The sequence below is a fragment of the Cupressus sempervirens genome, chromosome 3 (assembly GCF_028749045.1).
Source record: "Cupressus sempervirens isolate cs-2001-9-10 chromosome 3, ASM2874904v1, whole genome shotgun sequence".
Classification (NCBI taxonomy): domain Eukaryota; kingdom Viridiplantae; phylum Streptophyta; class Pinopsida; order Cupressales; family Cupressaceae; genus Cupressus; species Cupressus sempervirens.
The window spans coordinates 1,017,511,132-1,017,527,576 of NC_143120.1; the positions used below are offsets into that span (position 1 = coordinate 1,017,511,132).

Sequence of the window (16,445 nt, forward strand, 5' to 3'; positions counted from 1 at the left end):
TTACCTTACAATTTAGAGGGCAATGATATAACACATACACTGACCCATTTGTTGGTAACATCCTTTTGTTTCCTCATATTTTGGGTATCTAGAGTCAAGTAAGGCCAAGTTAGAAAGAGTGACAAACTATTAAGAAGCACACTATTTAGGTCAACCTCTAGTACTCTCTTTTCATTTTTTCATGGGTATTGAATGTCAATAAAGTAAAATGTTGTTAGCAATGTGAGTATGAGCTTTCCCCTCTTTGCCTTGTGCAAAAATAGGCTAAATTTTTCTTAAGTAAAACTACACTATGTGAGGTGTATGAAATAACTAGATCAAATCATTGAACTTATTCACTTTATAAAAGTAATAAATGGAATATAAAGCTTCATTTTCATTTCCATTACAATTTTATATGAGATTTGATGAGAAAAAATTAAATTATATTAAATAGTTGTTTCAATGTAAACAATGAAAATATAAGTAAATACGAAAGACATCAAATTATAATTCTGTACATTCTTTAAACTGCCAATTTGCTATCACGTTATCAAGTGTTCCATTATTTATCAACAAAAACTATTTGATTTGAAACCAAAGTGTCTTTCCATGTAGAGGTATGGTTCTTAAGCATGTAGGATATTTAATGGAAAAGTTTTCTTAGGTTTTTTCACAATCTAAACATGGCAACAAGCATTGTAGGATCCCTAGACATTGTTATTCCCCTCTTATTTACACCACTAAACTGGAGCTTGGGTAAAAGAAAAGAGAAAGCCAGAGCTAATGCGCGCAACATTAATTTGATAATAAAAATTAGTATTGAGATTGAATGCAAATATGTTGAAAGGAAAACACTACTCAAACACTCTAAATTAATGTCACAAAGCCTGTGATAGAAATTATATGGAATATTGAATGCAAGCCATAAATGACATAATGCTCTTCATTGAACTTGGGAAAGGTAAAATAGTAGACACACAAGTATGGCATGACTATTCAAAGCCAACAAAAAATTATGCCAAACTATATCTAAATTTTTCTAGTAGAATGACTCAAACCTATTTGTATCCAAAATTCAGTTGTGCCACCTTTACAAACATTCTCTATATTCCCATTTATTAGAAATATTTCAATGCCAAAAATAAAAACAACACTTTTTATTAGAGTGTTAGTGGGTATAATAGGTGGACACTGATAGATATTCTAGAATTTCCATTTGATTAAATATGTGCATTTCTCATCCATTCAAATTGCACAAACAATGTGATCATTTTAGTTCATTATTTGGTTTGGCATCCCTTTGACCATTGTGTTTAGTAATCTATCCACATGGCTTATGAGTTCTCAGTTTGCATTATAAAATGTACTCTATTGACAAGACATTATATACAAATGTTTTAGCACCTCTATACATGCACAACTAGAATTCTTGTCTACAAGAGCATTTTAAAGAATAATATCAAGCAAAGACCAACCATGTATGTATGTACTAATTGTATTCTTTAACTCATCAAAGACCACTAAGAATTGTTTTAAATATTATTCATGATTTGAAATGGATATATTGTTGCTTCTTATTTTGACTAGCCTCCATACCAATTTCAAAACTACAAACCTTTCCATCCTGCTATCAAACCTACACAATCTCTAGCAAGAACTTGGCTGCCCTATAGCTCTTGTTATTATTATTTAGAGGGTTGATTACATTAAGGGAAGAAGTGATTGGCACAGGAGCACCTAAATTACAAGAGCATGATAAGGTTAAGATTCCTTATATGAGATATTTAAATCCATTTGAGTCATTTATGTTGTATTTGGGTCAAGTTGTAAAGCCTATGAATCTATTTTGTCATAAATTGTAAATGTTGTCAATTTGCAATAGTTGTGCTAGTAAGGTCATGAATTGGTCAAAAGGTCAAAAAAAATTTCTAAACCCAAGGAAGGGTAAAATAATTGTAAATGATGATTAATATTCCAATATGACATGTTTGTAAGGTTGGAACAAAGTTGTGAGGTCAAAATTTCTAAAATGTAAAAGTTGCTTAAATGTTGCAACTTTAAAACTTTGCAAAATGTGTAAAAAAGGGGTTACAGAATGTAACAAGTTGGTTCAAAAGTTGGTTGGGAAGTTCTCAACTATTAAAAATCCCATAAAATAATTGTAATGGTCATTCCAAATAAATTAATGAGAATAAGGAGAAGCATGAATCATTTTGGAGAACTTTTGGTGTTTTTAGCTATTGTTATTTTGATTGGTTTATTTATAGGATGCTCTGCATCAAATTGTTATTAGATATTGAAGATCTTGTGTGTGTAGGTAGATTACCAAGGGAGGAAATACAAAATATAACCTTGAAGATCTAGTTTTTATTTGTTGATGAATTTTTGGATGCAGGTGTTCATCCATCTTGTTGCAAAAGGAAGATGTTTTGTTGTTGTGTTGACAAATATGAATGTTCTATCAAGTGCAATGGGAAGATCCAATGGATGCCAATAGACTAGGGAGAGAGGAAAAGAGGAGGACTCTAGGTGAGGCACATGGATAATTTGTTTTGGTGAGTTTGAAGTAGCATGGTAAATGTGGATCTCTAACTGATAAGGCACCATGGAAATTGCAGCCATTAGTGCTCCACTGATAGGAGTTTTTGAGAAGGTGATTATGAGGGTAGTCCTCTGTCCTTAAAGGAAGATAGGATTGTGATAGAGGTATGAAGAGGAAAATAAGTTTAGTGAATGAAAATGTGAATATTTTTGGTCTGTATCTTTTTGCAAGTTATTGGTTCCATGTTTCCAAGAGACTTGGAAACTTTTCAAGGTTGGGATTATGGTGCAAGAGAACCTAAAGCAAAACATGATAAGGTTAATATTCCTTATATTAGATATTTAAATCCATTTTATTCATTATGTTATATTTGGCTCAAGCTGTAAAGGCTATGAAGCCATTTTGTCATAAATTGTAAATGTTGTCAATTTGCCCTAGTTGTCCTAGTAAGGTCATGAATTGGTCAATAGGTCAAAATTTGTTTCTAAACCCAAAGAAGGGTAAAATTATTGTAAATGGTGATTAATATTCCTTTATGATATTTTTGTAAGGTTGGAACAAAGTTGTGAGGTCAGAATTTATAAAATGTAAAAGTTGCTTAAATGTTGCAACTTTAAAACTTTGCAAAAAGAGTAAAAAAATGTTTGAAGAATGTAACCAGTTGGTTCAAAATTTGGTTGGGAATTTCTTAAATATAAAACATCCTATAAAATAATTGTAATGGTTATTCCAAATAAATTAATGAGAATAAGGAAAAACAAGAATCATTTTGGACAATTTTTGGTGTTTTCAACTCTTGCTATTTTGATTGGTTTATTTATAGGATACTCTTCATCAATGATGTACACTTCACTTATTTAGGAGTGGAAATTATTTAAAATATGGACTAGGAAGGTACAATAGGCAAGGCCTTCCTTGTGTATTATTTGTGAGTTATATAAAAGGGAGGAGAGATGGTTGTCCATGACCACTACCTAGTAGGGGGTGAAGTCAATAGGGTAGACATGAGTTTTGTTGGGATAGAAGAGGTTGGAATGGTGCTAGACATCTAGGATGGACTTGATGTTTTGGTTGAAGAAGGAGAAAATGTAGGTGTGGATGGGCTTTCTAGGCCTCCTAGGCATTCCCTAGTTGGAGGAGACATGCCTAATGAGATTGTTATTGTATGCTATGAGGTTTTCCATGGTTGCCACCCCATCATCTCCCACAGAGCCCACCCACTCTTTGTAATTAACAATGGTATATGTGGATGTCCCTCTCCTTCAAGCATAGAAATGAGAGAGTTGACTGTTGCATCGAAGAACAACCTTTCCTATAATTTGAAATAATTAATATACTATGCTTTCAATAAATTAAGTTGTCATTAATATATTATGAAAAGATTTCTTCCAATCTATTAAATATCTTTTATTTTTCCAATTTCATGTAATTACCCTCTTCACAAGCTAAAGAATATTATAATCAATAGTAGATCATAAACACCTCTTCATTGCACTATCACATAAATGGATCCTAAATTAATACTAGATGAAGGATCAGATAAGAAATATCCACTATTAATCCAATCTATAAGTTTGTTATTTATTGAACATTATATACATGAAGATAATATTATGAGAGAGTAGATGTGATAGTTGGGCTTCCTCTATTCATGTTTAGAGAGGAGTTAACAAACTCTTTTCTTGGATCCAATCATCATCTATTTCCAACATACTATTTTTTTAGACTTTTGTTTTCTTAGAGAAAATTTTTGATATGTTTTTTTCATCATATTTATAAATAATGGAAATAAACCCAGTTATCATGGAGAACATGCATAAAATGTCCTTTAATAATTATTTTTAATAAATATTATTTTTTCATATATTTGAATTATCAAATTTGGATATGCTTCAAAATTGATAATAATCTCTCCATAAAGAATAAAAGAGAGTTAGTAATGATTAACTAAGTGATAAAAACAAAGAGACCATCAAGAAATAGTAGAAGACACCAAGAGAATTATTATGCAAACAAAACTAATATGATTAATATGCTATATTTTTAATAGTAAAAACTAGTAAAAAAATGGGTATCTAGCCCAAAAGGAACAAAAACTCAGTGATAGAATCACTATTAGTTGATTAATGACCCATAGACCATAACCACAACCAACACACTAGCCACCCTTATTCAATATAAAAAAAGAGATACTATGAGAGTTGAACATCTTAGTATCTAACCTCCTATAGTAGATAGTAATATAATAGTAACAATCTAAATTATTAGTATAATTATTCATAACTAAACTAACAATAACATTGTCCATAATTTGAAATAATTAATATACTATGGTTTTGATAAATTAAGTAGCCTGTAAGGTCTTGTCACTTTAAAAAAAGAAAGAAATGGGGAATATCATTAGCACAACAATAGGGGTGTTAAACTATTAGCAGAATAACACAAGGTCATGATAGACCAATTAAAATGCAAGTACCAAAAAGGGCATCTAAGATAACCAAAAGTCAATAAAGCCATATTATAAATGACTAGAAAAAAATCCAAATTTTCCCACTTATAAACTTTGAACAACTTGAGGAGAGAAAAGTCCGTCGATGGCGAAATAAAACACCTCCAAATAGATTAACCTCCCAACTACACATCCCCTTTCCACCTCAATATAAAAGAGTCCTAGCTCAATAAGAATAAGGAAGAGGTACACCAAAAGGAGGAGGAAACATCAAACCCCCTCCCTAGCCATTTGAGCACTAAAATCAACCACAAAGTTGCGAGAAGACCCAAAACCAGGTGCCCAAATTAACCAAAAATACCAATCCATAATGAGCCCTTGAAAACTAGTTGCAATCATCTAGCATCTAGCAAAGGAAAAGTGTTGTGGTAGGTACTATGACATTGGAATCACTTTCAAGTGTCTTTTAGAGTTTACTATCCAAAATTTAGGGGGACCACAAGTTTAATTTTTCATGTATTGCATCTCCATTTTCTTTATCTTTGAGAATTTAGAGTCCAATTTTTTTGAAAATCTAATCAATAAAATGTTTGTCGATGGTTTTTATGAAATCCAGCAAATCAACTAATCTATTTTTTTAAAACTAGTGTAAATCAACCAAACCCATTGCAAAAGTGGCAGGCTAATGGTAAACATGGTATTGGGAGCTAAGATAGAATTTGTCAGCAAAAGAATTATTTAAAAGTGTAGAAAGTCTGCAACAATCCCCCCCCAAAAGAACATCACAACAACTATGGTCTAGTAAAATCCTTAGCCAAGACTCATGCCCACCCATGTTAGAAAAAATAGAAACCACAATAAGGGGAGAGTGAGATACATAACTACAACTCCCAACATGGACTTTATAAGTCATTCATTGTAAACACATCCAATGGGTTCGTGAAACCCAAAAATGAGAAGGAAAAGTGCCCACATAACAAGACTGCCAACATTTGAAAACTATCAAGAAGCCACAATGGACTAGAAGCTTCCAAACTATTATTGAAACTTGAAAAATCCTTGGGGACAAACCACTTTGAATGAAATCCTCAACACGAGAAAGATATCCCCAAAAGGGTCCAAACTAGTTTGTCCCTATCATGAGCATGCATCCAAATAGAAGGGGGACCCACAACAAAGGGAACATAGCCACATAAATCTATCCAAACAAGGAATTGAGCATTCAGACAAGAAAGAAAGTGGCCCAAGTCAAAGGAACAATGAACCTCCTATAGGAGGCCCTAGAGGTCCAAGGAACTTCACAATCATAGATCCCATCAAAAAACTCTAATTACAAAAAAGAAGGGGAGAATCAAATCACCCACTACATCAACTCCTTCCCAAATCCTCCTAGATCATCCTCCTATCCAATATCTTCCTCTCTAGAACATACAGATTTTGAAAAACTACCCTCTCTCCTCTTCAATTATTATACTATATTGATAGCTCTAACTTGCCAAATAATTTAACAGACGACTTTAAAAATTAATTCAAGACCATCAAAGTTAATGTTGAGATATTCTAATATATTTATGTAAACTACATTTAAAATTTAATGTTTTTCTTTAGCAAATAAAATTTGACCATCATTTATAGAAGCATAATAAATTATATTTTACACAATGGAGTGCTAATTCCAAGGTAATTACTATAGAGTTGTCCATGTATTTATAAATGTTGGTTTACATTTCTATTGTTTCATAAGGACTAATATGAAGTCTTAATTTTATTGCTCTCCTACTTTATTTACAATTATTGTAACATTTAGACTGTGAAAATATCTAGCCCATTTTTTTATCACTAAGAGTGAAGGTATCCTTGATTTCAGATTGAATTATTATATTTTACTAATGATTTTATTCAGAGAGTGATTCTCTTTCATTAGTGAAATGCCATTTTTATTCCCTTTTCAAAAAAATATAAGTAATTCCTTAAAGTGACTAATTATATTCCAAATGATATCAAGAAAGTCTTATTATATAGAGGATCGATTAAACTAAAGAAAAGGTGATACACTTCACTTATTTAGGAGTGGTAATTATTTACAATGTAGAGGAAGGAAAAGAAAACCATGCCTTCTGCATTATTGATGAGAGATAAGATTATAGTCCGGAGGACATAGCAGACCGAGCCCTCTTTGTTATTGGTGAATGATAGATAGATAGATAATAATTCGAAAAGATTCTAGTACCTAGTAGGGGGTGGGGGTGAAGTCGACGGGGTAGATGGGAGTTTTGTTGGGATAGAAGAGGCCAAAATGGTGCTGGATGTTAGGGCTGAACTCAATGTTGTGGTTGAAGAGGGAGAAAATGTAGACGTGGATGGGGTTTCCAGGCCTCCTAGGCATTTCCTAGTTGGAGGAGACATGCCTGATGAGGTTGTTCTTGTATGTGCTAGCATTGTCCATGATTTCCACCCCATCATCTCCCACAGAGGGCCACCCACTCTTCATAATGAGTAGGGGTAGATGTGGATGTTGTTGGAATATTTAATGAAATGGTCGTTTGTCCCTTGAGCCAAACGCTCACCTACCACCTTTGACATTAAGAATAGATAGAAACATAAATACGGTGGGTAAGATTTTATAAATAAAAAATGAGGGAGAAAATGGAATGTGGCAAAAGGGAATGTTTATACATTCATTTTAGTTCAGTCAGATTATTCAGCAGATCAGTAGTTGCAGAGAAGAGCAAAGAAGGAAGAAGGAAACAAGTTTGTGCCTATAGTTGCATGTACTTCCCCTATTCAATCTGTGAGTTTGTTGTTGTTTTGTTTTTGTCCTCTTGAAGTAGTGATTGCTCCAGGCACCTTTGTATGGAGCCATTAGAGTTGCAGGTTTAAATTTTTTGAAGTATTAAAGTTGTTTGAAGTTTTACCAGTTTTAGGGTTTTCTGGTTGAAGCCGAATGCTCCAGATTTTGTAATAGTTTAATCTCAGTTGAATAGAAAAGTAAGTAGGCATACTTGAATCCATTTCTCTTCCCTTGTATGTTGCATTTGAGTAATTTGTTTGAAAGGTTAAAGCTTTGGCTCTCTGGTTTTGATGGTGAAAGTATTCACATTAGAATTTCCTAAGTTATAATATTCTTAGCTTTAAAAAAAACACTTGGCATCCTCTTTCTCAGTTGGAGCTGAGCTCACTTAGCATCTATTGTTTCCAAGAATTTACTCTATGTGTCGAGCTCCTCTTTATGCCAAGTTCACTTGGCACCTATTGCCTGTCACTCGGCACCATCAAGTGCTGAGAAATCTATGACTCGACACATTCAAGTGCCGAGAAAAACTGGCACTCAGCACCTTCATGTGCCGAGAAAATTTTTAGGTTTAGGTTTGTGAGTCTTAATTTTTTAATTTATATATCTCACATGGTATTAGAGTTTTGAGGCCCCACATCCACAGTGAGTTAGGGCATTTTTTTGGGATATTTATCATGGCAGGAGATGCAAGAAAGATATGGTAGCAGCCACCACCTTTCAATGGACAAAACTATGATGCAATGGAAAAGAAGATGAAGACCATAATGGTTGCCAATGATTTATGGGAGTTTGTGATTAATGGATTCAATGATATAAAAGACCCAACTTAGTATGCTGCTCTTACAAATGCATAGAAGACTCATTTGAAAGAGTGAAGGAGGAAGGATGCTAAGGCATTAAGTTTGATTGAAGCAACAATGACAGAGACAATATTCCCCAAGATTGTAGCAGTAAATTATGCAAAAGAAGCATGGGATATCCTTGAGACAAACTTTAAGGGGACTGATAAATTCCATACTATAAAGCTACATAATATAAGGAGGGAGTTTTAGAACATTCAAATGAAGGAAAATGAATCAGTTGCAGATTTTAGTTTAAGGACCTCCAATGTGATTAACCAACTGAAGTCAAATGGAGAAGACTATCAAGAGCAGAGGATAGTGGAAAAGATATTGAGGAGCTTAGCTCATAAATATGACAATTTGGTCATGACCATAGAAGAGGCAAAAGACCTCACTATTTTGACAATGAATGAGTTAATGGGTACACTTCAAACCCATGAGAATAGGATCAATAGATCTACATCTTCTTCTTCCCAAGATCAAACATTCAAGACTTAGTCAAATCCAAGAGGAAGGGGGAGAGGAAGAAATGGCTCAGGTAGAAACTTTAGAGGTAGAGGCAGAGGTAATGGAGGACAAATGAATGTTGTAGTAGAAAGCTCAAGAAGAGCAGATGGAGCAAGTAGCTCATAAAATACCTCAAGAGGAGGTAAGAAAAACTACAACTCAAATATGAGTAATGTAGAATGCTACTATTGTCATAAATATGGGCATTATGCAAGTGAATTTTGGAAAAAGAAAAATGATTAGTCAGGACAAGCAAATGTGGCTGATGTAAACATGGGAAGTGGAAATAATGCCACTGAAGAAGGAAGCCCTAAGGTTTGGTACCTTGACAGTGGATGTAGCAACCACATGAGTGGTTATGAAACCTTTTTTTCATTCATTGACAAAAGTTTCAAATTTGAGATTAAAATAGGTAACAATGGAACCCTACCAATAGTGGGCAAAGGATCAATTATGGTCCGCACCAAGAAAGGTGAAAAGAAGGAGATACAAAATGTGTATTTTGCCCCTAGTATGAAGCACAATTTGAAGAGCATTGGTCAACTCATTCAAAATGGATACAAAGTGCTGACGGAGAATGACACATGTGTCATTCATGAAAAGGATGGGAGCACAAACCTATGTGCAATAGTTCAAATGAAAAAGAACTAAATGTTTCCCTTGAGGATAGATATATGTTTCTCATCTCAAGTTGGTGTTGTACCTTCCACACAATCAGCTCTAAGGAGCTTGATTGAAGACCCCTCATGGCTATGGCACCTTAGGTATGGTCATCTTGGCTATGTTGGTTTAAATTTCTTCTCAAATAAAAGAATGGTAAAAGGTTTTCCACATATAGGAAATTCATGTGACAAGTGTGAGGCTTGTATTTTGGGTAAGCAACATAGGCTTCCCTTTAATTCTAGAAATTCTAGGAGGGCTAGATATCCATTAGAGTTAGTGCATACTGACCTAGTTGGCCCTATGAAAATTACTTCCATTGGGGGAGTACTTATTTCATGACATTTATTGATGATTTCAGTCGTAGGACATGGGTGTATTTCTTAAAGAATAAATCTGAAGCATTTGATAAATTTGTAGAATTTAAAGCCCAGGATGAAAAAGAATGCGGAAACTATATCAAGGTCCTAGGATCAGATAGAGGAGGGGAGTATACCTCCAATTCTTTTGTAAATTTTTGCAGGAAACATGATATAAAGAAGGAACTCACAGCCAGCTATACACCACAACAGAATGGAGTGGCTGAAAGAAAGAATAGGACCATTATTGAAATGGCAAGGAGCATGATGAAAGAGAAAGGTCTCCCAATTGAATTTTGGGGAGAGGCTATGGCAATAGTAGTTTATCTAATTAATAGGTGTCCTACAAAGGCAGTCCATGATAAAATTCCAATGGAAGCATGGTCACGAGGAAGATGGACAGTTGAACACCTAAGGGTGTTTGGATGCGTTGCATATGCACATGTGCCAAAGAGAAAAGGTAGAAATTGGATGACAAAGGTGTGAAGTGCATCTTCATAGGGTATACCTAAGAATCAAAGGCATATAGATTGTATGACCCATTGAACAATAAGATGACTCTTTCAAGAGATGTAGAATTTCTTAAAAATTAGTCTTGGTATGGCCCAATTGATGACTCACTGAGCACTTCAAGTAAAGTGGCAATTATGAGTGAAGAAGATGCTAATGAACAAAAAGAAGGAGAAAGTAGAAGAAAAAGCAAGCAGGTTCAGTCATTGCCAAGCTCCTCTAAGCATGACCGAGTGTCAGTGTCGAGTACCAGTGAAGATTGAGCTAGTAGGCAATGTAGCAGCAGTGAAGATTTTGATCCCACACTCTCCTCCCTATTACCAAGAAAGACTAAGATTCTTAGGGATTTATACCAAGATGAAAGGTATGAATATTATGATGAGAGTGTTAATTTTGCATTATTTTCTCATAGTGACGCAATATATTTTGAAGAAGCAATCAAAGAGAAGAAATGGTGTAAAGTCATGGATGAAGAGATAGATGCTATAGAAAGGAATCAGACATGGGAGCTAACTGAATTGCCTCCCAAGAAGCAAGTGATTGGAGTGAAATGGGTCTATAAGACCAAATGCAATGCTGAAGGCAAAATTGTAGTTAAGGGCTACAAATAGCAGTATGAAAGAGACTATGATGAGACATATGCCCTGGTTGCAAGAATGGCAACTGTGCTTGCTATCATAGCAATTGTAGCTCAGCACAAGAGGAAGGTATTTCAAATGGATGTGAAGTCCACCTTCCTTAATGGTGTATTGAAAGAAGAAGTATATGTGGAGCAACCACCTGGTTATGAAGTTGCAGGTGAAGAGAAAAAAGTATATAGATTGAAGAGAGCTCTTTATGGGCTCAAGCAAGCTCCAAGGGCATGGTACAATAGGATTGACTCATATTTAATGAGCAATGGCTTTAGAAAAAGCAATGGTGAGCCTACTCTCTACATCAAGGAAGCAAATGGAAATGTGTTAATTATTATCTTGTATGCAAATGATTTAATTTTTACTGGTAGTGACAAAACTCTAATTGGTGAGTTCAAAGAGGCCATGAAAAGTGAATTTGAAATGAAAGACCTAGATCTCTTGAAATACTTTCTAGGCATAGAAGTGAAACAAATGCATGATGGAATCTTCATCTCTCAAGAAAAGTATGCAGGGCAGATCTTGGAGAGATTCAAAATGCAGAATAGTAAGGCAGACCCCACACCAATAGCAGTAGGTTTGAAGTTGAGCAAAGAAGACAACAACAAGAGAGTGGATCCAACACTATACAAGAGTATGGTTGGAAGTTTAATGTATTTGACTGCAACTCGGCCAAACCTAATGCATGTAGTAAGTTTGATTTCTAGATTTATGGAAACACCAAAGGATTCCCATTGGCAAGCGAGAAAAAGGATCCTAAGATATGTGAAAGGTACCAAGGGATTTGGAATTTTGTATACTGCAAATGTTGGTGGGATACACAGATAGTGATTGGGTTGGAAGTTTAGATGATAGAAAGAGCACTTCTGGATACATGTTTCATATGGGATCAGGTGTAATTTCATGGGCATCCAAGAACCAACCTATTTTTTCTCAATCTATAGCAGAGGCTGACTACATAGTAGTAAATCCAACAACATGTCAAGCAATTTGGCTAAGGAGGATCTTGACAGATTTGAATGAAAGGCAAGAGGATGGAACCACAATTTATTGTGACAAAATCTCATCAATTGCATTATCTAAGAATCCAGTCTTCCATGGGAGAAGCAAAAATATAGAGATCAAATATCACTTCATTAGAGAGTTCGTGGAGAATGGGGATATCAAGATGGAATTTTGCAAATTTGAGCAATAGCTAGCAGACATTTTTACTAAGCCTTTAGGCATTGGAACTTTTGTACACCTAAGAGAGAGTCTTGGTGTAGTTGATTTGGATCAGCTATGATCCTTGTTTGTTTCGCTTGAGACAAAGGGGGGAGTGTTGGAATATTTAATGAAATGGTCATTTGTCCCTTGAGCCAAATGCTCACCTACCACCTCTGACATTTAGAATAGATAGAAACATAAATACAGTGGGTGAGATTTTTGAAATAAAAAATGAGGGGGAAAATGGAATGTGACAAAAGGGAATGTTTCTACATTCATTTTAGTTCAGTCAGATTATTTAGCAGATCAGTAGTTGCAAAGCAGAGTAGCTAAGGAAGAATGAAACAAGTTTGTGCCGACAATTACACGTACTTCCCCTGTTCACTCTGTGAGTTTGTTGTTGTTTGGTTTTTTCTCCTATCAAAGTAGTGATTGCTCTAGGAACCTTTGTAAGCAGCCATTAGACTTGTAGGTTTAAAGTTTTTGAAGTATTGAAGTTGTTTGAAGTTTTACCAATTTTAGGGTTTTCTGGTTGAAATCGAATACTCCCAGATTTTGTAATAGTTTAATCTTAGTTGAATAGAAAAGTAAGTAGGAATAATTGAATCCATTGCTCTTCCCTTGTGTGTTGCATTTGAGTAATTTTTTTGAAAGGTTAAAGCTTTGGCTCTCTAGTTTTAATGGTGAAAGCATTCACGTTGGAATTTCCTAAGTTATAATACTTTTACCTTGAAACAAAACACTCAGCATCTTCTTTCTTAGTTGTTTTCGAGCTCACTCGACATCTATTGTTGCCAAGAATTTACTCTATGTGTCGAGTTCCTCTTTGTGCCAAGTTCACTCGGCACCTATTGCCTGTCACTCGGCACCACCAAGTGTCGAGCAATCTGTGACTCGGTACCTTCAAGTGCCGAGCAAAATTGGCACTTAGCACCTTCATTTGCCAAGTAGATTTTTAGGTTTAGGTTTGTGAATCTTAATTTGTTAATTTATATTTCTCAAAGATGTCCCTCTCTTTCAAGCACAAAAATGACAGATTCCACCATCGCGTCAAACAAGTTCCTGTATTGAAGACCTCCATCGTGCACCATCAGGGTAGAGGGGTTGAAGAGCACATAGTCCAAGGATATCTGGTACCTATTGCCTATGTAGGTGAAATAACGGTAAACATTTACCATGAATGGAGAGCCGTTGTCAGCCAAGAACCTCAGTAGAGGGCAGAGAGCTCTTGAGATCATTACGGAACTCACTTTGAGAGGGGCGCGGATCATAATTAGAATCTTTGGCTCCCACTCCCGCCAGCATAGATGATGTTGCTTGGATGGTGGAGACCTTTATATCCTTGTCCAAATTGGCCTTGCGCAATGCGGCCTGAATGTTTCATATTGTGGGGAGGAGATGTGAGACGTATCTTTTGTTTCCATAATGCAACACTTAATTTCCCACTGAAATGTATTTGATGTTGGCAGCCAGGTAGAAGGCACCAATGTTGTCCCTCACCCACCTATTGGCTACCACCTGGTTGCTTGCAACCTTCTCAAGCTCCTTGTTCCTCAATCCAACTATTACTTCTTCTATACCTGTCTTCTCCAGGGCTCTCAGAGCTTCCACGTGATCATGATCATGTGCCTCCAAAATCCTCACTTTCCCATTGTTGTGGTGCTTTAGCAGCTCCACCACTTCACGTGGGCTGGGCACATTCCTCGATTTTCCATAGCACACTCCTACTGCACGGGGCATTTAACATTAGAAAATATTCTAATAACAATCACAATCAAAACATACTACACCATCGATCTTCCAATTACAATTCTAACAACAATTATCTAATATATAGATACCTCTGGTGGCCATAGTTATTCCTTAACTAATTCGGACAAACTGATATCTTTGAAAGAAAGCTAAATATTAAGGGCTATGATTTTTGTTGTAGAATGCAATACTTGTGATACTTAGTGAATGAAAATTAGATGCTATGGAAACCATTTAAAGTGCAAACTCTTTAACCCCCCTTATCGTAATAACATGACTACATTCAGTTTCATTTGTTGGAATATAATGTGGATTTAGTGTCATTTTGGTGACTGCTGATCACTTGTTCATGATTTGCTGACATACTTTGGAGATTGTATTCATGAGCTTCGATGAGGCAGTTGTCATGTGCACTCTTGGGTTTGGATAGTTGAATGGAATGCAAACCTATGCCTAAGGGCACATATTCTTAGGTGGTATTTTGAGTTAGTTATGCATTGTAATTTTTGGGCCTATCCTAAGTATTTAATTATTTCTTCTATTTAATTTTTTTTTTTCAAGTTGACTTGTGGTTTATTTTATGTAATCTTTATAGGCCAACTTATGGCCTATTTTTGTATAAGTGGAGGGTCTTTTCAAGTCTAGAGTCATATAGTTCAACATTGAGTAGTTGAGAGGAGAAAAGTTGAGCAGAGCTATTAGCTAAGTGTGGGCTTGGTGGCTTCCAAGCACAAGTCAAGATTCTTCTTGGAGTTTTCTACAAGATTGTGGTTTTGGACTAGCTAGTGTTTGGTTCTTGCAAGATCTTATAGACTATTATTGTAATTGCTTCTATATTTTTCCATAACCTGAAAGGCCTAACAATTGGGCAATATTCATCCCGAAGTTATTGAACCACAATCTACCCTCCACAATAAATGATAATTAGATATTAAATGTATCCAATGATGACAATCCTTCTCATTGGTTGGTTCATATTAACTATCTTCTTCTTGAAAAATATTTGTGAGGCCTCACCCTGGCCCATCATAGCATATCATAGACTATTTGATACTATGGGACACTTTATTTTCTGGTAATTATTTATGATGCTTGATGATTATTTACATTCATGTACTTGGTTGGTTATTTTATTAACGAGTAGGAAATTATGTTTGAATGCAAAATTTAGATGGATTATATATATTTGGATATCATGAAATGTTGCAAAAGGTCATATCATGTTTAGTTCGATAATGGTAGTATTATATATGCACAATGGTTTAGAAATGGAAAAATGTTATTTGAAATTTGAGTGGTAAATGCCGTATGTTTTGATTCAATTATGAATATAAAATTGATTAAAGATTTATATATGCATATGATTTATTTATCTTGGACTACTAATAGGTGGTTTGAGTGTGTAGGAAATAACCATGGTAAAATAGAGAACCAAGACTATACCTTTATATAAGCTGAGAATGCCAAGGTTAGATCTAATGAAGAGATTTTAACCTTGTTGTTAAGTATTTTACTTGTGAATGTAATATGAATGAGTGTTTTAGAATAGATTTTTTTTGTGAAGATTGATTTTCCACTCGTAATGTTAAATGTATATTTTATAGTGTTACTTGGCACTTGTGTTATTATGTGTTTAAATGGAAAGCCAACTTGAGATATTCGCAATTAGAAATGTTTACATTTTTATCACCTTGCATAAAAATATCTTATGAAGACTTTAATTAAATTAAATTTCAGATTTCAAGCTTAGCATGACTATAGAGGACTTTATTTGAGTCTTAGGGTGTTCTTATAGTGAAATTAAGTTACCTAAATGTTAGTACTACATGTTAGGGATTTAATTTTGACTTTACTCAAGTTAAAATCTCTTTTCTAATACTTTTAAAATCCTATTTTTCAAGTATTGCAAAAAATGGAAGAAGACTTACCCAAGTTCCCACCTTATCTTCAGTTATTTAATAATTCCAACCAAATAGGGAAACTTAGGTTGAGTTATTTAGTGTTTGTTCTCTTTCTTTATGGAGAAAAATTAGGAGTTTTTTTTTCCTTTAGAGGGGAACTAGAAAATAGAGGGGGGATCCACCAAATCTCTAGTTTTAGATATTTTTCAGTTCTGGAGATTGGATTAAGGAAGGATATAGGATTCTTTTCAAAAAAATTCACTTACCATAGCTTTGAGAAAGGTTGGATCTTTTGCCATGTTTTGGAAA

The 16,445-nt window shown here is 34.7% G+C and overlaps 1 pseudogene; it reads right to left on the bottom strand.

Annotated features, from left to right (window-relative positions):
* Positions 1-7,203: 7,203 nt before the first annotated feature.
* On the bottom strand, positions 7,204-14,223 carry LOC149570232 (glucan endo-1,3-beta-glucosidase pseudogene; annotated as a pseudogene).
* Between the last annotated feature and the right edge of the window lie 2,222 nt (positions 14,224-16,445).